Source organism: Canis lupus, chromosome 37 (assembly GCF_011100685.1).
Source record: "Canis lupus familiaris isolate Mischka breed German Shepherd chromosome 37, alternate assembly UU_Cfam_GSD_1.0, whole genome shotgun sequence".
NCBI classification, from domain to species: Eukaryota; Metazoa; Chordata; class Mammalia; order Carnivora; family Canidae; genus Canis; species Canis lupus.
In genome coordinates this window covers 8,076,126-8,101,825 of record NC_049258.1, presented here as the reverse complement: position 1 = coordinate 8,101,825, position 25,700 = coordinate 8,076,126, and the positions used below count along the sequence as shown (strand labels likewise).

Here is a 25,700-nt window from a genome sequence, read left to right as displayed (position 1 = left end):
GATAGCTGTGAACAGCTGAAAAGATGGAGAGATATGGTTGGTGAATAGCTTAAATATCTGAACACTTTGAAGGGGAAAAATGGATTAAAGCAAAAGTGACATGGAGGGTTCCTGAAGGGCAAGTGAGCAAACTTGTAGAGATATATTGGGTGCATTGGTGCGTGGGAACAATTGGGAGTAGTTGAGACTGAGAACATGCCAGACTAAAGGATAATAAAAGTGTCAAAACCACAGGAGTAATTTAACTATGTAAAAGTGAAGGAGCAGAGGTTTACCTATTTTGTATTTCATTGACACTAACATGCACAGTTTTCACATCTTAATGTTTCTGAAATTGGAATATAGCTTGTAATAAGTGTAAAAGGATTTTGCTGATCCTAAAAAGGAATAGTTAGCTTAGATACTGTTGCTATTTTTCTGTTATGTGGAAATTTAGCTATTTGTAGAAATTATCTGTCTCTTCAATTGTCCTATTAATTATTTGCCTTGGTAGCTCCACATAAAGCTGAATTAAATTTGAATTCCCAGAGATGACTTAAAAGGTCTTTTAAAAGATTATGCTTTTTTTGTGGCATCTAAATGAATAGCATATTAGAAGATCCTCTGACCTATATCATTGCAGATTCTAGAATTGACAAATCACTCAGAACAGATCAAAGCAATTTGAAATCTGGGAGAAATTAATAGGAACAATTTATGAATTTGAGGGAGTATTACTTAGTACCTAACATCAGTTGGTCAATGACATCTAGTTGATGCTTGAGAGAATATTTTAAACTTCTAGAAATATATAACTCAGGTAAGAAAATAAAATATCACTCTACACTTGAAGAGATAGAAAATGCATATATAACACCCATATTATTTAATGTTTTGAAATCATGTTTTCATTCTTAAAGATTTTACTAAGGTTAGGATCATGAACACCATTTTGACAAAGAAGTCTATCACCATGATGAAGTACATACCTGCAGAAAACCAAAATTAATTTACAAAGATCTTGATTATTTTTTAAGTCTTTATTTAAATTCCAGTTAGTTAACAGTGTAATATTAGTTTCAGGTGTACAATACGGTGATTCAACACTTCCATATAACACCTGGTGCTGATCACAGCAAGTGCCCCCTGCCCCGCCCCCCCCTCCCCCCCGGTTAATTCCCATCACCTATTTTACCCATCCCCACCCCCACCTCTCCTCTGGTAACTGTTTTCTCTAGATAAGAGTCTGTTTCTTGGTTTGCCTCGCTCGCTGTCTTTTCTCTTTGTTCATTTTTTTTTTGTTGTTTCTTAAATTCCATGTATTAATGAAATCTTATGGTATTTTTCTTTCTCTAACTTGCTTTGCTTAACATAATACTTTCTAGCTCCATCCACATTATTGCAAATAGCAAGATTTAATTATCTTTTATGGCTAAGTAATATTCCATTGTATATATACTGTTTCTTTAGCCATTTGTCAGTCAGTAGATACCTGGGCTGTTTCCATAACTCGGCTGTTGTTGATAGTCCTGCTATAAACATAGGGGTGTATGTACCCTTTGAATTAGTATTTCTGTATTCTTGAAATATTATTGAAATAATATATGAATAATATGAAATTCAGTCATTTGCAAAAACTTCTTCCATATAGTAAGTTGCCTTTTAGGTTTTTTGTTTCCTTCACTGTGCAGAAGCTTTTTATTTAAATGAAGTCCCAATAGTTTACTTTTGCTTTTGTTCTTCTTACCTCTGGAGACATATCTAGAAGGTAGTTACTATGGCTGAGGTCAAAGAGATTAATGCTTATGTTCTCTTCTAGGATTTTAATGGTTTCCTGTCTCACATTTACATCTTTAATCTATTTTGAATTTAGTTTTGTGTTTGGTGTAAGAAAATGATCCAGTTTCATTCTTTTGCATGTTTCTGTCCAGTTTTCCCAACACAATTTGTTGAAGAGACTGTCTTTTTCCCAGTAGATATTCTTTCCTGCTTTGTCGAATATTATTTGACCATATAGTTGTGGATTTATTTCTCATCTTTTTATTCTGTTCCATTGGTCAGTGTGTTTATTTTTTGTGCCAGTACCATACTGTTTTGATCACTACAGCTTTGTAATATAACTTGAAGTTTTAGACCTCTTCCAAGGAGAAAATGAAATACCTAAACTAAAGGAGTTTGTAACAACTAAGCTGGCCCTGCAAGAAATATTAAAGGGGATTCTTTGATAGCAAAAGAGAGACCAAAAATGACAAAGACCAAAAGTGACAAAGACAAAGATCACAGAAAATCTCCAGAAATGACAAAACCAATAATAAAATGGCAAAAGATACATATCTATTAATAATTACATTGAATGTAAATGGACTAAGGGCTCCAATCAATAGACATAGGGTGTCAGAATGGGAAAAAAAAAAAAAAGAACAAGGCCTACCTTCAACTACCTATAAGAGAATCATTTTATACCTAGAGATACCTGCTGATTGAAGGTGAAGAAGTGGAGAAACATCACACAAATGGATGTCAAAAGAAAGCTGGAGCTGCAATACAAAGATCTTTAGATTCGGTATAGACTGACTTAGATCTACTCAAACTTTGTTTAACCTGAGGAAGTCAGGGCTATTAACTCTCTGGTTTTAGTGAATGCTGTTGTTAGTGTACATTTTACACAGTGAGTTACTTAACCTGCCTCCTAAAGCTATTAAGGATGTACCTCTTAGAAACTACATTTAAGACTAAATTAAGAAAAATGATAAAGTGAATGAGTTTTGATTGGACATACATCTGCCAACTCCTTGAGTAAAAATTGTATAGTGAATGAATCCAACTGGGCAAACTTCTGCCACTTTCCAACTTTTAGAAATTTCTCCTTCTCCCCAACACCCCCCAAACCAGCCTAGTGTTAACTCACAACCTAGCTTCTCAGTTGTCTCTGCCCTTTCTACCAGTGTTCCATCTCCAAGGCTTATTAAAACTTTCTTGTCCTGTGTTCTCTCCTTCTGGGCCCTGCCATCTGTAGAATGAATGGATAATACATTTTTAAACTTTTATCCCACTCCCTCTGTTCTTATAAAGCCCTCAGAGCAGTTATGGTGGAAATTTGAGACACCAAGTTCAAGAGTTGAGTGTTATAAGCCATTGATTTTTTTGTTCACTATAAACAGATGGAAGTAGAACTAAGCTTATAAGGATTGAACTACACAGGTGTGTGCATGTGTGTTTGAGAGTGAGATTTGCAGAGGATATTTTTCTATATAAGTGGATAATCCTGAAGTCTAATATATAGTGAATACTACTTTTGTGAATATCTCGAATGTGTATTGTTGTTTATTTTTTTTTTGTAAGAGTTAAGAACTGTTTTTATTTTCATATTTTGGGGCATGAAAATATAGGGAAGAAAAAAAATCCAGTATTCAAAAAATTTACTTTGCTCACGCACTCATATATACACGTATGTATGCACACATACATAAACATAAATAGGCACATATATATTCCTGTGAGAATCCAGAAATATTCCCTTGGCCTAAAGACAGCTGCTGGCAGTCTAGAGAAAGAATCACATCTCTGTAGATGGTGTTCTAGAAGCAATCTTTTAGAACAGAAGAACTTGACAAGGAGTAGCAGAAGTGGAGTATTCCAGTCCCTCATACTCTTGCTGTCCTGACCACTATGTAAGGACAAGAAGCATCCTCCTGAAAGTCCCAGGGAGGCTGCTTCAAAGGAGTGGAAATATTTACAATGGACCTTTCTCTGACCTTTAAGAATCCTGTCTTTCTCAGCTGAGAGTGTGCCGAAAATACAGTTAGTGCTTTAAATAAGAACTAATATTAGTTTTAAAAAACCTAGAAGGCAACAAGGACAAACAAAAGTCCAATATATAAAACAATCAAGGAAAAGAGCCAGAAACATTGGGCTATTTTGTTCTTGATTTGAAAAGGCAAATCTGTGAAATGTTAGAGATGACACTAAACAAAAGTCTCAAAGTCTGAGTTATAGTCTCTGTTCTGCTGTTAACCAGCTAGTTAATGTTCCTAAGCCTGAATTTTCTTCCAGAATAAAGAGATTTGACAGTGTAAGTGTTGAAATCTCTTTCTTATAGCATAATTTTTGATGTCAGAACTTCAGATCAGGTGACTTGGAAGTTACAAAACCATTTATCTCACAACTCTGTGTTTTCTTTGCTAGATCTTGGCTTATCCTTATTTCAGCATTTTCTTATATACTAAGAAATTTATAATAAGTTCTGGTTTGGGGACGCCTGGGTGGTCCAGCAGTTGAGCATCTGCCTTTGGCTCAGGGTGTGATTCCGGGATTTGGGATCAAGTCCCGCATCGGGCTTCCTGCATGCAGCCTGCTTCTCCTTCTGCTTGTGTCTCTGCCCCTCTCTCTCTCTCTCTCTCTCTCTGGCTCTTATGAATAAATAAATAAATAAAATCTTTAAAAAAAATTCTGGTTTGGCTTCCATCTGCCCAAGTTGTCTCTAAATATTTTTTCCCCAAAGTTGAATATATTAGAGCCTTCTAATACACTTAGAATAAATGGCATGGTTAGAAAAAAATTATTAATTGCATCTGGAATGCTTGTCTTAGAATTGTTTTCATAACTAAAGCCCTACTGGAATTTGTACGTATGTAGAGGAGCATAATAAAGCATTTGGAATTTACTGATGATTTTACTTTATTTAGTTTGCAAAATGCATCCTTAAGTGAGCCTGGAGCCTCATTTAATGTGGGATCCTATTCTAAGTGAATGGAAAATGCAAGGGAAAAATTAAATAAAAGAACAATATAATCAGCCGAAACCAAAATAGATGGGAATTGGGATTGAGACTGTGAGGATAAAGAGGGGTGAGCAAAAGATTGAGGGTAAGTAAGCACCAAAAGCATTTACTAGCCCACATTATTTATTTATTTTTCCTAGCCAATCTGCCTTTCTGTGGGGTCATGGGTAATAAAAGAAATAAAATCAGTAGGTCCTGCTTCCCAGGCAGTAATTCAAAAGTGGCACAATCAGTTAATATTAGGCAACTGTGGTTGGCATGGAATGTAGTAATAATGTAGCAAGCTGGAAGGGGCCTTAGGAAGGGAGTCGTGCCCAAGATAAACCCAGACAAGCAACCAGTGACCAACAAAGCTTCCAACCAGGGTTTCTGATTTAAATCCAGTGTCATTTTCACGATGAAGCTCAACTGAGAAAAAAAAAAAAATATATATATATATATATATATATATACACATATATAATTAATTTGCAAGATAACACAAAGAAAACAATAAAACTTTTAACAAAGAAAATAGCTCAAAAGTAGAGTCAGTGAGATAAAATGGGCTAATTGACAAAATAATTTTTTCCTTAGGCTCAGCTCTATTATTAATGGGATTAGATCTGGTCCTTAATCACCTCTCCCAAACCTTCTCAGAAAAGCGAATCATGCTGAATCTCCTTTCTTTTGCCCCAGAACAGTCTTAGTCTTTCTTCTGGCAGTCTCTACTCTATTCTGACTTTTCTCTTATATTCCTGCCCTACTATTACTAGAGATCCCAGATTATTCTGCTCTTGAACTGTGGCTCAATCACTTTTTAGTTGTGTTTTTGAGCAAGTTTCTTAGTCTTCATTAACTTTTGTATTCTCATCTCTAAAATGGGCGGTAATATACACTTTATAAAGTTTTTATAAAAAGTAAATGACTCAGTGCTTGTGATATTTGTAATATAGTAGTCTTGCACAGAGTAAATATTTAATACATAGCAACTGCCATGAATGTGTCATTAGCTGCTTAACCTTTATCCTATTAATTGCATATGTTGAATCCACTTTACTTAGACTCTTCCCTCTTATATGCTTTTGTGTTTGCCCAATTGGTTTGACAAACATAACTCTTGCTAGAGACCAGAACTAGCCTCAAACCAAAAGCTTTCTGAATTTATCTCTTCCCTACTGTGGCCCGATAGGGAAGCCCCATTTCAATTTTACTTTATGAATGAAGTTTCCCCAAATGTCCTACAGCGCACCAAAATTTCTTTCCAAACTTTAGTGTCTGCTTTGTAAAAGTAAAGCTTTATTGCTTTCTTTACCAATTCTTAAAAAATATTTACCAATTCTTTAATGGTAAGTTTTTTCCCTCCCATATCTCTCTGCTATACCAGAAGCTTCTGGGACAGAAACTTTCCTATCACCCAACACAATGCTGGGTCCAGGATGGGAAAACAATAATGCTTAGTGAATAATCAATTTATTTCCAAACTGGCTAGACTGGCTAATCTGGAGCATTATTGTACATACCTGATTTCTTAGACTCCTGGCTTCTCCATACAAAACTCTTCCAAATGTCAGATTGCATTTTGGCAGAAAGCAGCTGCACTTGGCTATATTGCTGTCCTCGTTAAAAGACACTGAAATACAAAGCTTTAACTCCCATTTTGAAATGTGCTCATCAGTTTTCTGTAAGAAAAAATAATGGAAATGTTGAAAACCAGTATCTACATATCATACATGCTTTATGTATCTGACAGCCTTCTACATCTAGGATATCTCTATCAATCTATCTACCTACCTGGCTAGCTTTGCATGAGGGAGAACCACAGGAAGATGTAGCACTATTTTTAAACATCTGTAGCTAAGGAAGGATCCAACTCTTACATGTGTTGACTAGTTTCTAATGGACCAAATCATTCTTAAAGTAGCTCCTTCAGAGCTCACTGAAGTGCTAGAAGCTGCCAAAAATGATATCCAGTTTTCTTGAAAAAAATTGTTGCATTCAAATTTAGATAGAGGCATCATAAGTGGGAATTTCTTCTCCTTGGACCAGACCCAAGGCTAAGAAAATAATTATGTTCCTTTTCTCCCTTTCTGTCCTTTTCTTTCTTTTTTCTTTTTCTTTCCTTTTCTCTTCTTTCTTTCTCTTTTTCTCTTTTTACTTTCCTTCTTTCTTTCTTTCTTTCTTTCTCTCTTTCTGACAATTCTGAAGTTAATGGTCTACTTCTTGCCGTTGCGGGCAAGTCAGGTTTCATGTTAGAATACTTCAAATATTATAATAGGGTCCACTAACTATCCTTTTTTTCCATGGAACTAAACTGTTATGTTCCACAGAATTTTATTGAAACCGGAATTTATGAGTCACATTTGAATTCATCGCTTTAAAATACATTGCAACCCTCTATTATTTTTTTTAACCCATCTTCTCATAAAACAACCCTGGTTAGCCACTTTAATGAGCAATTTTGTCCCTACTTTTATTTCTTAATGAACTTTTCCCCTCTGGCTGAATCCTAGTCTCATAGTTTATTTTCATTGCTATAGTGACATCGGTCAGGGACAGCTCTGTAAAATTAATCATCACATTAGACCAGGCTTCAGCAAGAATTCTTTTTTGAAGCAAAAGGAAGTTCCATAATCCCACTAGTATATCCTCCTCTGGTGTTAAGTTTCTTTTTTTTTTTTTTCACCCTAAAGATTAGGTTCCATAAATCAATTGAATACAGCAAGTTTGGGACAGAGTAGAAAATAGAATGACTTTCTAACAAGCCAGAGGTATGAGAGAATTACTTTCCTTCATGTTTATATTATGGTTAGTTAAAAATGTATCATAAATTATTGCTGAATTAGGTTACTAAGTATTTTAAATGAAAGCATTCAAGTTATTTATGATTTGTCTAACTTCTCAAGTAAATTTATATAATAAATCAAGATGCTGGTTCAAAGACTTAATGAGGGTAAGCATGTTGGTTGACCACTCAGCTTCCCTTAACCATAGCTGAATCACAAATTCCAGCAGACATGACTCAAATAAATGATCACTCTTTAGAGACTTGGATTTGAGTTGGTTGCCTTTGTGGAACACTTATCGACTCTGTCCCCAAGGGGTAAGGCGGTGATTCCTACTGAAATCTTTATGCAGTTCAGATCAATTTGAGGTGAGCTTTTGAAGTGAGTGGTTAAGAGGGTCTCTAAACTAAAAATCAAGCCTGAGTGCTCAACAATAAGTTATTAAGTTAGATGTCTAGTATCCAATGGGTTAAAGAAATCCACTTTATTTTGGGGGAAGGAATTTGGACAATAAAAAAAAAAGTCCTCATCCTCTCTGCTTTCATACAGCTCCTGTTTGTTTCATTGCTTGATTGGTTTATTGTTAATATACCATAGTATGTTATAGCACTGATGTTATTCTAAAGAGACCATTGGTTTAATTATTTACTCCTTCTGTGCAATAATTCAAGTTTCTAGTAGGAACATCCTCTTTCTAATAAACTCTAACCTTTGGTTCCCACCCTTTTGGACATTAACCCTAGATTCCGTGTGTGCCAAATGTGTTTGGGCCTAAGAAAATCAGAGACTCCAAGGAATTCAGTGATTTACTGAAGATCTATGACTGATTTGTTCTAGAACTTCATTCTCTTCATTCCCAAGGTAACTTTTTATGAGCTTCCATTACAGTTTCTCCTGTGTTTATTGCTCAATCGTGGGGAAATCTTGCCACTTTTTTTTTTTTTTTAATTTGGGTTATGTGCAACAATGGCAAATTTGAAATTTCCTCATATCTCTCTGAACCCTTGCCTTATCCACAAACTGAATAGATCACCAGATACAGATATATAAAATTTAATTGTAAAACCACAAGCAAACAAAAATCTTATCTATTCAGACCTAAGTCTCTCTTCAGACCTCTCTCTCTCTCTCTCTCTCTCTCTCTTTCTTTAACCTATCACCTTTGAATTGTGTTAAATAGTTCAGGCAAGGTAGATACATGAAAACAATCAACAGTAATTTAAGAAGTCCTGGGAATAAACTTTTAACTTAATCAGGACAATAAGTTTTGTTAGTAGGGTGAGTAGTAAGTAAATGTCAGGAGCGAAGGGTAAGCTGGCTGTCAAGAGAGAAATTCTCCTTCCCTATTACTCTGGATCATTTAACCCTAGGGAACCATCATAACCTACTTTTTTTAACATGATATTTTAAATGATTGCACATGCTGACAAAAGGTGCTGGCACCTTGCTATTCCTTGTGCCCCCCCCCCCCCGCCCCCTAATTCTTGTCCTTGCAAATAAATTAACTTTTCCATCTGACTTGTCTCTTTGGCTTGACCCAGGAGCCTACTTGCAAGTGCAAATAGAAAGTGGAGGAAGAGAGGGAAGAAGAGGAAGGGAGAGGCATTTGCCAGCACCTCACTTTGAGCTGTGTCTTGATATTCCAAATCTAGATACTGATCATTGTTGTTCACTGATGGGACTTTTCAGTAGCTTCGCTGAGCCTCTGCTTACTGTGCTCCTCCTCGGTCAGAGCGTTTTCATAAATTACACTGACATAATATTGGAGTATACTTTTAAGTCACCAGTTACTGAAACTACCCAACTATAGATGATTCTTTTAAGTTCCCAGATTTTAAAGAATAATTTTAAAGATCCATCAATGCTGAAAAGAACTTTACAGTAAACAGCCATATACTCACTTCCTAGATGCAATTAATGACAGATAGTTATATATCCTTTATCACATACTCATCTTTCTTTAAAGAATAATTTTAAAGATCCATCAATGCTGAAAAGAACTTTACAGTAAACAGCCATATACTCACTTCCTAGATGCAATTAATGACAGATAGTTATATATCCTTTATCACATACTCATCTTTCTTTTTTTTTTTTTTAAAGATTTACTTATTCATGAGAGACACAGACTAAGAGAGAGGCAGAGACACAGCCAGAGGGAGAAGCAGGCTCTTCGCAGGGAGCCTGATGTGGGATTCGATCCCGAATCCCAAGATCACAACCTGAGCCAAAGGCAGGTGCCCAACCGCTGAGCCATCCTGGTGTCCCACATACTATCTTTCTATTCATTACCCATTTGATAATCTTTCTTATTTCAAATTATGCATTTCAAGTTAAATTGATAATCTTATTTCAAATTATGCATTTCAAGTTAAATTCAGACATTAGGTAATTTTTTCTAAATGTTTCATTATGCATATCATTAACAAGGATTCGATAATTACAGTAAAATTTACAAACAGCAAAATACATAAATCTTATGTAAATATACTGTACATTTTGGTAAATGCATACATCTGTGTAACTCAAACCAGTATCAAAACATAATAGTGGGCAGCCCCCGCGGCTCAGTGGTTTAGTGCCGCCTTCTGCCCAGGGCCGGACCCTGGAGACCCCGGATCCAGTCCCGCATCGGGCTCCCTGCATGGAGCCTGCTTCTCCCTCTGCCTGTCTCTCTCTCTCTTTCTCTCTCTCTCTCTCATAGATTAAATAAAATCTTAAAAAACAGAAGCAAAAAAAAAAAAAACATAATACTGAGGATACCTTGTCAGGCTCACTCAAAAGAGCATGTGACTCTTGATCTTAGGGTTGTGAGTTCAAGCCCCAGGCTGGGTGTAGAGGTTACTAAAAAACAAGCAAACAAACAAAGCAAAATATTGCCATTGCCCTAGAAAGATCTCTCATGTACCTTCCCAATTCCTGCTGTTAAACTCCCAATGGAAACCACACTGTTTGAATTCTTCCTCCATAGAGTAGCTTTTGCAGTTTTTGAATTTCATGTAGTTGGACTTATGTGACATATGCCCATTTATATACATTCTCCTTAACTTACTTAGGATAGTATTTCTGAGATTCATTCATGTTTTGTCTGTGGCACTGCTTTTCCTTTTTTTTCTCCCCCACTGGATAATGTTCTCCTATGTGCATATACCACACTAGTTTATTCATTCTCCTAGCCACCTGGGCACTCTCCAGTTTTTGACAATTATGAGTAAAGGTGCTATAAATATTCTTATACAAGGTTTTTGTTAATGTTTTCATTTCTCTAGAGTAAATGGGAGTTGAATTGCTAGTCATCAGGTATGTAGTTTAATTTTATAAGAAACTGCCAGATTTTTTTTTTCTCCAAAATGGTTGTTGGCATTGTTATCTGTAATAGATGAGTTTTAATTCCTCTACTTTCTTACTATATTTGGAGTTTTTCACTCTTTTCAATTTTAGCTATCCTTGGGGTAGTGTGTATTGGTATTTCATTGTAGTTTAGAAAAAAATTCTCTGGTAACAAATGAAGGACAGAATGTTTCACGTGCTTATTGGCTAATTTGTATAACTGTTCAAATATTTTGCACATTTATCATTGGGTTGTCTCTTTTGTTTTATAGAACTTCTATTTCCTAGATACTATTTTTGTCAGATACATATTTTGTGAATTTTTTTCAGAGTCTGTGCATTATTTCATATAATGATTTCAAAGTTTGATAATGTCTAAATTAGCAATTATTTCTTTTTATGGTTATTGCTATCTTAGAAATCTTTGCCTACTTCCAAGTCATGAAGCTTTCTTCATGTTTTCCTTGAAAAGCTTTATGGTTTTAGCTTTATGTTTCAATCTTTATCCATCTCAAATTTATTTTTGTGTATGATATAAGTTAGGAGTTTGAGGTTCTTTTTTTCTGTATCAGTAACCGGTTATTTCAGCACTATTTGCTAAACATATGTTTTTCTCTTTTGGATTACTTTGTTGCCTTTATCAAAAAACAAATAACTGTATAAATGTGGATTTATTTCTGGACTCTCTCCTCTCCATTCATCTATTTGTCTATCCAGATGGCAGTACCACTGTATTGATTACTGTAGTTTTACAGCAAACCTTGATTAAAATGGGAATTCTTAACTCTGTTCCTTTTTTCAGGATTGTTTGGACATTATAAGCCCTTTGCACTTCATGTAAATTTTAGAATCAGCTTGTTAATTCCTGCAAAAATTTCTAATGGAATTGTAATTAGAAAATATTGAATCTATAATAAGTTTGGAGATAATAGACATTTAATTTTATTTTTGAGATTTTTAAATGCTTTTAGTGTTACAGGCAATTCACAGAAACATCGGAGAGTTTTCAAGTATCTTTCAACCCAGCTTCTGCTAATGCTAACATCTTACATCACCATAGTACCAGTGTTCAAAACCAGGAAATTAACATTGGTACAATGCTATTTAATGATCTACATCAGACCAGTATTGATCTGCCAATCCAGGAACATGGTACATATCTTCATTTTTTTTGGTTGTCTTTAAATTCCATCAGTAATATTTTGATAGTTTTTAATGTAGAGCCTCTTGAATATCTTTTGTTAAATACTTTCCTATTTCATATTTTTGACATTATTGCAAAGGGATTTCATTTCATATTTCAACTGTTTGCCACTGGTTTATTGAATTGCAATAGATTTTCTACATAAACAACAATACCATCTAAGAATAAAAGCAGTTCTAACCATTTTTTCCCATGCTTAACTTATTCTCAGTTTTAGGAGGAAGTATAAAATATTTCACCATTAAGTATGATACTAGCCATAGATTTCCTTGAAGATGACCTTTACCAAGTTGAGGAAATTCTTTTTTATTCCTAGTTAATACTTAGTTTTGCTTGTTTATTTGTTTGTAGCGGACACGTGTTGAATTTTGTCAAATGCTCTTCTCTTTCTACTGACATGATCACATGGCTTTTGTCCTTTATTCCCTTAGTATTATTTTCATGTGTTAAACCTACCTGACGTTTGTAGGATAAACCCTACTTGATCATGCTATATTATCCTTTTTGCATATTGATGGATTTAACCTACTAATATTTTGTTAAGTACTTTTGGATCCATGTTTCTGAGGGATATTGACCTGTAAATTCATTTTTTTTTACAATGCTTCCAGCAAATTTTTATATTATATTGGCCTCCTAAAACTATTTATAAGGTATTTTCTCTTTACCTCTATTTTCTGAAAGAATTTGTGTAAGCCTGGTATTGTTTCTTCCTTAAATACCTAATAGAATTTACTGTTGACATCAGCTAATTTTAAGGGTTTTTTTGGTAAGATTAAAAAAATATAGTGTATTCAGTTTCTTCAAAAGATATAGGGCTAATTTCTTGTTTTGGGGTCAATTAGTGTTTTTCGAAGAATTTTTTTTCCTTTTATGTGAGATTTGAAATTTATTACCATAAAACTGTTCTAATTTTGAGTGGATCTGTTGCCTTCTAGTGATCAGATCTGGAGGATTTGGAAAGAGGTAGTGGTAAAAGTAGACAAAATGATTCCCCTCCAGACTCCCATGAGGCCAGTTCCTTGTGCCTGGCGTTATTGCTACTTAATATCCAGCAGAACAAGTTCTTATAGGCCATTTTTCCATCCTGTAATACTAGTTTCTGCCCAGAAAACTCTCCCACTCCTCTTCCAGATAAAGGGCAGAAATGCTAGGCAAATCTTACAGAATTTAACCAGGGAACTTCCTGCTTTGTGGGTAGTATGCTATTCTATGGTACCCTATCTGCTTTTCTCTCTAGGCCATCTTTAGCAATTTTTATAATAATATTTAATTTATTTGTCTTTCTGATAGTTCTAGATAAGGCTTAGTTCTCATTTCCTTATCTGCCTTTTATCTGGGGAAGACACAGGGTGAGATTTTATCATTTTTCCTCATTTATTACCTCAGCATGGTGGCAGGTGAGACATGCATTCCAGAACTAAGACTGTGGGGATGTTATTGAACATTTGCCAAGCTTAGTGTTTTCACTTCTCCTTTCTCCCCACTAAATGCTTTCTTCCCCTTCCTGAATGCTTTTGGAAAAGCAGAAGTAGAATTGTGCTTTCTTCCCTGGAAATTTATTGTGGCACATATTACTACTGTTCACTGTATCCAACTCTTTTCTACTTCTGAGCACATGGATGGATTGTATTCCCCATTTCTTTATAGATAGAGCCAAATGCCTTAATTTGACTAGTAAAATATTAGCAGAAATAGTGTATGCTGCTTCTGGGTGCTTTAATTTCTAGTTCTTAATTATCTAGTCCTTCCTTCCCCTGCTGCGACAAATAAGAGAGCATGTGTTAATATATAGGTTTACAGGATTGAAACAATGTGGAATGCTAAATTGACCTGTAGAAAGAAGCTGAGCTGAGAATCGGCTAATTTGGAACAGACTATGTGAGTGACTAGTGAACATTTTTAAATTTAGGGCCTTCTCGACAAGACCTGGTTTATCTTGACTGATACAGTCTTCCTCTTTTACACAGAGGGGCCAGCTTTTAAAGATGTGTTTCTCACATGCGCCATTTCTGTTGTTTGAGTGCTGCCAATGGATTGTTTGCCCTTACATCTACTTCCTTTCATTATGTTTGTCTTTGGAAATGAGATCCTGTGAGTCACTCTGCCACTTACCCCAGATATCCCATTATTAGCACATAAAGTAGTCCAAAATTTTCAATCTTAAAAATTAAAGAAAAAATTAACTTTATTCACTGGGAAAGACTTTTTTCCCCTTGACATCACAATGAACATCAGATGCATCCCTTCTGTGTCATTCATCCCAACATAATAAAAAAGTTTTCAGTCAAAACCCAACTCATTTACAAAACAATTAAAATAAAGAATAAAAGAGTGATAATATGTTTGAGGAGGAAGAGAATGAGTTTATTTTGAACATAAAGTTTGAAGTGCATGTGAACATTTGCATAAAAGTATCAGTTTGTAATTTAAGAAAGAAATGATTTGAAGTAGAGATTGAAGAATCAGGAACATGGAGATGGCCCTTGAAAACATAAAACTTAATAAGATGCTTTAGATAAAACTTATAAGAGGGAAGAATAAATAAAAGACTAATTACCTAGAGATTACCCCTTCTAGGACCTACAGAGAAGGAGTCAGCCAAGAATTTGCAAAAGCAGGAGGAGAACCAGAGAGAATTTAAAAAAAAAAAAAAAAAAAGGTAGAGTTTTAAGATGGAAGGGTTGATGTAGATTATCAGCAGGTGAAATGAATTTGATTAGAATGAGGACCAAAGTTAAATGTAAGTATTTGTCTATTAATGGCAATAGCAATTTCAGAAAAGTGATGAAAATAAAACCTAGACTCTAGCTCCTGATATTACTTTAAAAGCAAGTGCAAACTCTAATCTACAATTTTCATAGGCTTTTACAAAGGATCTTGCCATATGGCCAGGAACAAGCATATTAAAATCTCTACAGCTATACTGATCATATAGCCCCAAAGCAACTATTGATTCAGTCGAATGCCTTCTATGTTCCAGGCACTGTTTAAGGCCCTGGGTCGCAGCATGTAATGGAACAAAGTCTTGTTCTCATGGAGCTCTCATCCTAGTCATAAATTAAAAGATGAAGATTAAAAAATAAAATAATTAAAAAAAAAACAAAACAAAAATAAAAATAAAAATGAAAGATGAAGTTTAACCTCAATGACATCATTTTGAAATATTGAAAAGGGAAACATTATTCCTAAAAATGTAGAATATAAAGCAGCAGTATTTTAAGATCTGCCAAAGCACATTCATTCATACATACACTAAAACAATCATTTGGATGATTTTTCATAGGTAAATACTTATTTCAGAGATGAATTATATCTTGACTATCTTATTTAGTCATCAGGTGAAATCAATAATTTCTAATGATGTTAGACTCACGCACAAAAACAAATATGTTAGCTGGCATTTGAAGTCCTTCTAACTATCCCAACTATCTAACTCAACAAACAAAACCACAGAGGAAAAGGCAACAAAAATAAAGTCCAGTGGTATTTGCCAAGGTGGTACAAGTATGTTACCACTGCAAAGTCGTACAACCAATGTGATGCCCATTAAGTTTCTGAGGCAATGTCTCATTAAGTAATGGAGCTATCAAGAACATGTCAAAGAAGTCATTCTTTCAGAGATCAACTTTTGACATTATAAGGCATTTTATCTGCCCTTCCATGTTTCAGTTATCCCCTATTCATATACAATTGTTCCAGTAGCCTTCAACTATTAACTTGTATGTTCTACATCATCACAAAGAGTGACATCTTAACATGTTACAATGGAAACACATTTTTAATAAAAAGTATATTTATTGCTAAGTCACTTGTGCCATTAAGGAATAATTTTTTAAAAAAATTAAGTCAATGTATTTACTACTATGTAAATCACATAGTAGTGGCAAATCACAATTGTGGCAAATCACACTGAGACAGTGAAATAAATCAGATCATTGTTCACTAACAAAGAAGATGCAACTTTTTGAAAATATGTATGAAAAACATTTAATCAGGGTTCTCGAGATATATAATCCACTACATGATTCCTTTTTCTTAATATGAAACACTAGCAACACACTTGGTGGAGTAAATGTTCATTACACAATTGAATCTGTAGATCTCATATCCTAAGACTTCATTTCAACCTCTCTTTTTTATGCCATTACATTCTAGTAATTAATAACAATTTGAGTAGAGATCTGGGAGGAATTTGTGGCCACCTTAAATAACTCTGTGCACTCCTTAGGAAATAAAGATTAGGTTTCTTTTAAAACATATTCCTAAAAATACTTGTTTACCTATTGCCACTCACTTAGATCATGGAATCTGAGAGCATTGCACATTTATAAATGAGATTTCAATTTGACTTGAAGTTAATGAGTATCTCTTTCAGAGAGCTATGCTTAATGTATCTGGTTCAAATTGGAGTAACAAATAGACTTAGCTAAATATGTTTATATCTTAAGAATGAAATCAATTAAATGTAAGCAATGTACCATCTGAAAGCAACCCTAGATTTTTTTTTTTTACTGTATGACAAATATATTTCAAGGTAAATACAGTAGACCCTTTACATTTGCAAAGGCTATCAGCTGAGACTTTGAAACATTGCAAATGTAGGAATACCACTAGAGCACCAACATTATTAGACACAATGCAGCTGGTCTTGCCCTGCTCCTGGATTTTTCTTTGCTTAAGTATATATTGCACAGAACAATGCTTTCTTGCACCCGGTGTCCTGGAGATTTTATGATAGAATAAATATAACTTAATCTTAAAGCTAGCTGGGTTACCATCAAATATACATAGGTCTGCCCACGGCTACCTGATATCTTACCCCTACTTCTCGTTCTTGGATATGAATCTTCTTGAAGGAATTTTCTTGCATTATAGATCAGTTTCATCTGCTTTCAAGACCTTTTCCTTATTCTCATCCTTCTCCTCTATGACTTTTCAGTTCTTAAGAAAATCTCTCTGTAGCAATGTGGTCAGCTGATGCTGCTTCTCCTGTTGACTTCACATTTATGGAGAAAACAAACAAATGATCGAACTCCTCAAAATTTATCAACCAGGTTTTACTTGTGGTAAAGATCAATTTTGTAGACCATTGACTTTATCTCTTATTGCTTCACTTTACAGCTGCTTAACTTTTTTTCTTAGTCACATACCCATGTAGAATTTATTATCCTGTGCGTATGTACTCAAGCCACAAACAATTGAAATTTCACCCTGACTAAATTGTATTCCTTATTTGATAAGGCATTTGTATGGATTACAACAGGTTCCTGATTTAATCATTCTTTTCATGTATGTATTTTGAACAGGGTAACTTGGAGAGCTGTCATGGAGTTTGGCATTCTTCTGTTCTTTATGATTAGTTTATAAATTCAGCATTCATTTCTTAAAAAACAAGCAACCCTTCCCCTCACTCCATTTTGTTTTCTACTTCTGTCTGTAGCACTAAAACTTGACTTGGGGAATCAAGTAATTAAAAAAAAAACTCACCTTATATTTATCAATTCATAACAGTTTCTGCCATACTGGATGCCAGAACAGAGAAACAAGACCACGTCAAGATATGGAGGATAGATAGCTGGCTAGATTTGTTCTTAGTCAAGTGAGTTACTCTTTCGTACCAATCAGCAAAGCATACACTATTTAGGGCAAAGCAAATCAGCACTCAAGAGTTGGAGTGGTTCTGACTAAACAACTATTTTCACTGAGGTCTTCATTTTAACTGGTCATGTATCCATTTCCCTGTATATCTTTTATACAACCAAGAAATTTTTCTACTGACCACACAGTTCATCTGAAATTAAAAAATATATATATGAGGATAATTACTACAATATAATAACATAAAAGAAAAATACCATCTTTGAGGTAGGGACTAGTATAATAGTATGTGCTAAATAAAGAAGGTGTTTTTTTTTTTTTTTTTTTTTTAGGAAACACCATTTATATAAAGCAATTAATTCTGTAAATAAGTAAATAAATACTGTAAAGCAGAATATGCAAGGTAGGGCTAGTTGTCAAAATTTGTACACAAGTACTTCTCCATCTATTTATGGAGATACTATGTTTTAGGAAACATGGCTCCTTAAGCTTGTAAATAGACCACTAAATATAGCAGCACATTGGGAAGGTTGCCTCAGAGAAATATGTAAATCAGATGTTTCTGATAGTGTCACATTTGCAAGGGCTTCTAGTAAGGATGAAGATGAGACATTACAAATTTAGTGATTCTGGTGAGTTTAGAGTCGCCCCTTAGATAGGGACCCACTGAGGACCCACTGAGAACAGCTTCTATAACATGCTTTTTAAATACCCATCAAAGGCCATGAACCACAGTAATAAAGGACTTAATGTTAACATTTCTCCTAAGCCAGTGCTTGAGTAGGTTGGTGGGGAGAGGGAGGGAAGTAATTATTATCTTGTTACTCTTGATTTTCAGTTTTCTCTTCCATCTTCTTATACCCTAAGATGCAATCATCAAAGGATAAAACTTAAGATGGGAAGTAATAATTACATTAAAAATAACAATTGTCACTTATTTAATACTTAGTGTTCTTACAATGGCAAGTACACATAACACATATAAACCTACCAACAACCCTTTAAATTCAGGGTAGATATTATCATCATAGTAGATGAGGGATCTGAGGATTGATGTAGTTAAGGAACTTGTCCAAATCACACAATTTGGAATTCAATTTTTCTTGTCTCTGGAGTTTATATTCTAAACCACTATGCTTACTTTTATCACTAGAACAGCCAATTATGAATGGCAAATTATTTTATTTAGAAAAATAAAACCCTTCTAAGCAAAACTGAACCAAATATTATTTTTCCTCTTCTTATTATTGCTCCAACCCTAAACACAGTGATACATATAAAATCCTGCTATAAATACTAACTTTTTATTTTATTTGTTCATTTCCTAGTATAATTTAGCTTGATGTCCAGCCTACTCTGTAGCTACAGAGTACACATTCAGATCCCTTTGTTAATAGAGCAACTTATTTCGATGTTTAAAGGTAATTTAAAATATTATTTTGAATAATAGCACAATATAACATTAACATTTTATATTATTTATGATGGCATTTAAAATATGGTACTGCTATGTGACTATTGCCTATTGTGTCCGTTGAACATAATTATTATAATGTAATTAGGCTTTTCTTTTAATGGTTGTTTATATCCTTAATTTTCCACATACTGTACAAATCTTATTTTTATAAGGTTAATTAGAATTACTCCGTCTAGAAGACCAGCATTCTTGCTATTTAGGATTTTTAACCAGATTATAATGAGTACTTCACATTTGCCTTTGAAATAACAGACAATCTTGTATGTCTTACATTGCCATATTTTTGAGCCTTAAGATTATAAGTAATACATTAAGAAATAATCAGATACCATACTCCAGCTTAATTCAGCAACTAGTGTATGACTCAATTAGTTTCTTGGGTTGTTTGCTGCATGGAAAACACATTAAAAAATTATAGCTGGGTATACTGAAAGAGAGTGGACCAAAACTTCAGTGGTGAGATATACTTTAATATTTTTTCTAATAGAAAGAAATAATTCTCAGTGTTTTTTAAACAGCTTCACATACAGAAACACAGACACCTTTCCTTGATTTTCAGAACTGTGGAAATTATTTTCAAGGGTACTTTTACATCTTCACATGAATTCGTGACCCTTTTTATGGATTTCTGAAATAATCCTAAAATGATTTCCTTACCTGTTGGCAATACCTTCTACATTAATTCCATATTGAATGGCCAGATTAATCTCCTAAAATAGATCCTGTTTATGCTATTCCCCACTCCTGCTCAAAGTCGTCAGTAGTTCTTGACTTACTGCCAGATGAATGGCAGATTTCCTCTACCTGGCATTCTAATGATGGCATGACACGGCCACAACCTATCTCCTTCTTGCTCTGTTTCTCATTTCTCTCCTAACCAGATCACTCATTGAGCATCTAGTTGATGATTTGCCATATTTGTGTCTTTTTTATCTCTGCTCATGCTGCCACTTTTACTCTCTTCACTCATAGAATTAGAAATTCTCTGAGTCCAAAATGTTGAGTTAAATGAAGTAAATAGTCTATACCAGAGATCAGCAAACTTTTCCTGTAAAGGACCAGAGAGTAAATATTTTAGGCTTTGCAGGCTCTACAGTGTCTGTCACAACTGTTTAACTCTGCTATAGTGCAAAAGCAGCCACAGACAGTACATAAGATGAATGAGCCTGGCTATGTTCCAGTGAAACTTATTTACAGATGCTGGAATTTGAATTTCGTGTAATTTTCCTATGTCATAGAAATGGTACTCTTTTTACTTTAATTATTTGAAAATGCAAAAAAAAATACCCCAATAAACAAAAACATTTTTAGTTCATGAACAATACAAAACCAAGCAGGGGTCAGATTTGGCTTGCAGGCCATAGTTTCCTGAACCTTTGTCAGCACAATGGAATACCATGTAGTCATTAAAGAGAAAGGAGGAGGTCTATAGAAGGTGATATGGAAGACATTGTTATTTATTAAGCAAGGGCAAGATACTATTCTAACTTGATAACTTTGATAATTTTTTTTTATAGTTTCCATATGCAATTAACTTAATTCAGGAGAATAACTGAAAACCTATGACATGTGAGACAGCATTTTGAAGGAGAGGAATCTTACTTTCATAGTATCCCCTTATGACCACACGGGGTTGCTGTCCTTGCTCATGTATTATTTTTATTGTTAGTAGTACTTAAAACACCAAGAGAACTTCTCTGTGAGATAGAGTTAGGAATCATTTTGTTTTTCTCTTTATCCTTCTCTGTAATACAAATCCATTACCAGTACTTTTAAACTGCCCATTCTTCAAGGTCAAGCAGAAAAGTCATTTTTTCCCTTTTCTAGTCCAAGCTATTTTTCCCTTTCCCTCCTTTAGTCCTCCCCCCCCTCCCACCCAACCTCTACCATACGCACAATATAGAATTAATGAAAACTTTCATCAATTCCTTATGGAGATGTTTTTTCTCCCAGATTAGCATACATATTTATATATGTTACACCCTTGTGGGCACATTCAGATGATAGGCTGTCATATTGCTTCCAGGGTATTCAGTATTCCATGCATTTTTCTCCTACTCATAAAACCATATTGGAGTACAAGTGGAACTAAAGCTACTAGAGTGATACCTGAATGCATTCTAATCCTAAAAAACATATGTACTTTGGACAAAGTGCTGAGAATTTTCAATACAGGAAAAATAAATCATGTGCAAAGGATCATGAATCAGAATGCCATAGGGCTTCTGAATGCCCACATTGAAAGCTAAAACAAAATGAATCCGAGCTTTCAACATTCTGGAAAAAATTACTTCCAATCTGGAGTCATGTAGTCACTAATATCAATCAAGTGTAAAGGTAAAGACATTTCTAGATATGCGAAGTCTCAGAAAGTTTCTTAAGAAGCTACTGGAGAAGTTCTCCACCAAAATGAGGCAGTAAACAAAGAAAGAAGACATGGTGTCTTAGCTCAGGCTACTGTAACAAAGTGCCATTGACTAGGTGACTTAAACAGCGAACTTATTTCTCACAATTGTAGAAACCAGAAAGTCCAAGATCAAAGTGCTAGCAGATTCGGTTCTGGTTGAGAACCCGCTTTCTTGTTTGCAGATGCCCTTCTTTTATTGCAACCCCTCACATGGTGGAAGGGGTGAAGGAGTTCTCTATGGTCTCCTTTATTACATCACTAATCTCAAAAGGGTTCTACCCTTGTGATTTAATCACCCGTAAAGGCTTACCTCCTCATACATAACACTGAGGGTTGGGGTTTCAACACATGGGTTTTGGAGAGACACAAACATTCAGTCCATAACACTGGATCCAGGAAACAAGGGATCCAAGATGGGAAAGACAATTCTCAGGAAATTAGTGAAGGGAGATCCCAGGGTACTGGAGTACCAAGCATCGAAGGCAACCAGAAGAGAAGGTGCCAGAACGCTTTTTCAAAAACATAAAATTAATATAATATATGATATGTCTATACATTTTGAGAAGGGAGTTTCATGGGGAGTTTGTTGTTTCATAATTTATAAGTACATAGAAAATGTAGCAAATACAAACATGACAATTATTAACCCAAAGGGAATTTAATATGCCCATCTGTTTCAGATTTTAAGACCTTAAGTCAGTAATTTGAAATTAGTTGAGGCAGGAGTATTTATACTATTGAAATCAGCAAACAACAAATCAGGACTTTTTTCTTTCCAGAGAATCAGTTTATCAGCATACCAGTAGTATGTGATTCAAATCTGAGTTGAGGTTATATATACAATGGTGTTAATACTGAATGTTAATCTCATTAAAATTATAATATAGCTTTATTGGGAGGATAAAGTGGGGGAGTGATAAGGAGCACGTGTGTGGTAAGAGTAAAGGAAACTAAACCTTTAACTTCTCACATGATACGATTCAATAGATAATGTCTAAAATGGAAAATTAAATATTTTGAATTATTTAAAGAACCAGCCAAAAGAAACAAAAATGGCTGCCTCTAGAGAACAGTACATGGGAAGGAAACTTGGAGAAGTATACATTTTCATAGCAAACTTTATAGAATTATATGATTCTTTATTCTTTATTGAAATTTCTATCTTAGAAAATTTAAAATGTGAAAATAAAAAAGTAGATAATGAATTATCATAATTTTATTTATAAATTGCTTGAAACTTCACACTGGGCAAACATACTAATGTATCAAATAGTAATAGGGTCTCTATAGTATGCATGAGTTTCTGTTTACAAGCCTTTCCTCAAACCAGCTCTCCACACCCCCACACTATCCCTGTTGCCTGCCTGACAATCTTCTGTCATTGATGGTACCTTCCCTTGTTGGTTGCCATATTAGCTCCAAAATACTCTCACTCAATTCTGGATGCTCCACTGTCTTACATTGCACAGTCACACCACACAACACATACATGTACACATTTGTCACACTGTGTGTGTATGTGTAGGTGCATGCACACACACAGGAGTGGCATTTTTCATGGTTTATTTGAGCTTGAAATTCCGGAATTATATAAAATGAGAAAAAGATTAAAGTTGAGTTACTTTTGAGTTTACCGTGTTTAATGATTCTAAGAATTATCAGTTTGAATTTAGTTAGCATTCTATTATATATATAAAATAGAAAACCCAATTAAGAATGGCTTATAAGAAACCATTAGCACATGTTAATAGGAAATACATTGTGGGCAGCCTATAGATTGATTCATTCAGTGGTCCAGTGTTACCATCAAGGCACATTCTCATCCATTTATTCTGCTTTGGCTTCATCCTAAGGCTAGTTAACTTCCTGGAGATTAGGTAACTGCCAAGAGCAGTAAGAGCCTCTTAATGTGTTGTTCATCTTTGACACGAGAGAAGAAACAGAGATCCTATTACTCTGCCAGAAGAATGATGAAGAACTTTCTTTGACTTCCAGGAAAGTTTCCAACAACTTTCCAGCAAATTGTTTCTTGTGTTTCATTGATTAAAAATAAGTCATGTACCCATTTATAAACTAATTACTGGCTGAGTGATTGCCATTGAAACAACCAGTCCTACCTCTGGAGTGGAAGGTGGCCCAGCTTCTCATGAGCCACTTGGGCTATGTGAGGAAGAGGTGGGCTATGTGAGGGAGAGGTGATTACCTGAACAAATGTTAAGTTTTACTTAGGGAAATACTGGTAATGGAAACTGGGTAAGCAAAGGAAGTGTCTATTACAGATGGAAGAAAAGAATGACATACCAGGATGTTTTCAAATCTTGCAATCTTGTTTCCAGGTCAACTCTGTATTTTTATTATTGATTGTGACTTTTGGAAACAGATCTGCGATAATTCATTAGGATGTTAATATATTACGATGTGCCTTCCGTGATTATTGGCTGATTCACTGCCATCTGGTCAAGCAAGAGATACCATTATATAAAGCAAAAAATCAGAGAATTTAGATGAAATAAAAGTATTATACAAAATAAGATATATGATTTAGAAATAGGCTCCAAAGAGTGACACCAATTTTTTAGGGGTTTGTGTGTGGGGGGGGGATAGACTAAAAATCCTTTATTTTATTTGTTCATAATGTGTAAATAATATTTTTCAAAAAGAGCTGAGTTCTTTAATAACTCATTATGTCGTTTTTCTCTCCCAGCATCTTCTATCGTTCTGTAATGACCATGCAGGCTTTATGGTTAGCTTGGCCAAGGTGGTATCTTATAGGCGTTGGCCTGTTTTCAGTTACTTTTCAAATTTTCATTATTTAATATATGGATCAATATCACTTTATTTTGTCAGAATTAGAAAGAAGGATAACTCATTTTTGTTTAAAACTACTCTTAAAATTCTGAATCATTAAAGACAGTAAATTAAAAATATAAATATTCTCTGTGCTTGAACAACTCCAGAGTTATTATGATAAATTGTTATTGTGCCAATTGTTTCCTCTAAATGATTCAGATTCTTGATTTTTCTATTGTAGACATTATCTATTGATCTCTCACTATGGGAAAAGTATATACTGTTCAGCATTTAGCATCCCCAGTCTCCTACTGCCTACTACTCATGCACTCCCCTCATCTCCCCACCCATTCACCCATTCTCCCAATTGTAACTTCAATTAGATAAATATTCACTGTTTACACTATTGTGACATATCAACTCAGTTTGGAGCTGAGTGATGTGTCAGTGATATATTTAGTAAAGTGTAGGGGGAAACTATAGATATTTTTGTGTTAGCGTATGAGTAGAACTGACATTCTATTCCAGTCTCCCTCTTCTTTGTTTTAATAATTGGTAATTTGATAATTTGAAACTTCTCTTACTTATAACAGATGAAAGCTTTCCATGCTCTCTAGCTCTGTGTGCTACCTCACTTTCCTAAGTTCCTGAGGTGGCCTCCCATATTTCTACTTGCTCCCATGTTTGCAAATATCTTGCTTTTCATTTGTTATTTGATGGATAATATTGAGAAAATTTCTCTTGGATTTCCCTTTTATACATTGGATACAATCCTGTATTAGGTTTCTCTGTGTTCCAAGTGGCCAAATAATGATTCTTTCTTTACGCTTGACAGAATGTATGCAAAATATGCTCAGGCCGTGTTCTTTTGTTGTCTCTATGGGTATATTTTGCAATCACTTTAGAAATGCAATCACTTGAGAAATGCTGCCTTGTTTGAAGAAGGAATGAAACACAATTAAGTTAGAGTCTCAGATGTAGGGTTAAGTCTAATATGACCTTGGCCACATAGATGGACATTGTTGTGTTGGGTGGAAAAAGCAAACAATATGATTCGGGTTTTATGAAGATAGTCCCTCAGGGCTGCAGAAATCACACCAGCATAACTCTAGCTCAAATAATAATAATACCTACCCAGGGAATACAAAAGGGATAGAACCACTTAGTGTGGATTGCATAAATCATTCTTAAACTACAGATCCTATTATGCTGCAAAGGGTCCATGTTCTCCAACATGAAAGGTAACAGAGTAAAATCTTTCTTCCTCTACCTGGATAAATCCAAGATTGGTTTATAACACTCCAAATTACCTACCATACCCTGCCTTTGCCACATATAATTACTTCTAATCTCCTAAAGCTGTTGTG

The 25,700-nt window shown here is 34.6% G+C and overlaps 2 long non-coding RNA genes across 10 annotated transcripts in view; one reads left to right on the top strand and one right to left on the bottom strand.

Annotated features, from left to right (window-relative positions):
• The window catches only part of LOC111094382, a 400,244-nt gene that overhangs the window by 299,269 nt on the left and 75,275 nt on the right, over nt 1–25,700 (top strand). Inside the window, exon 4 of the long non-coding RNA XR_005385199.1 lies at nt 8,268–8,385. This is a non-coding gene — a long non-coding RNA (uncharacterized LOC111094382). The remainder of the gene's footprint in view (nt 1–8,267; nt 8,386–25,700) is intronic.
• The window catches only part of LOC102153594, a 101,521-nt gene that overhangs the window by 18,051 nt on the left and 57,770 nt on the right, over nt 1–25,700 (bottom strand). The window contains exons 1-6 of one of the 9 annotated variants that reach the window (XR_005385183.1): nt 21,647–21,767; nt 17,549–17,583; nt 16,881–17,057; nt 10,288–10,368; nt 6,262–6,420; nt 4,865–5,167 (exon numbers count right to left, since the gene is read on the bottom strand). This is a non-coding gene — a long non-coding RNA (uncharacterized LOC102153594). The other 8 variants (XR_005385187.1, XR_005385184.1, XR_005385185.1 and 5 more) reach the window with 8 other exon arrangements.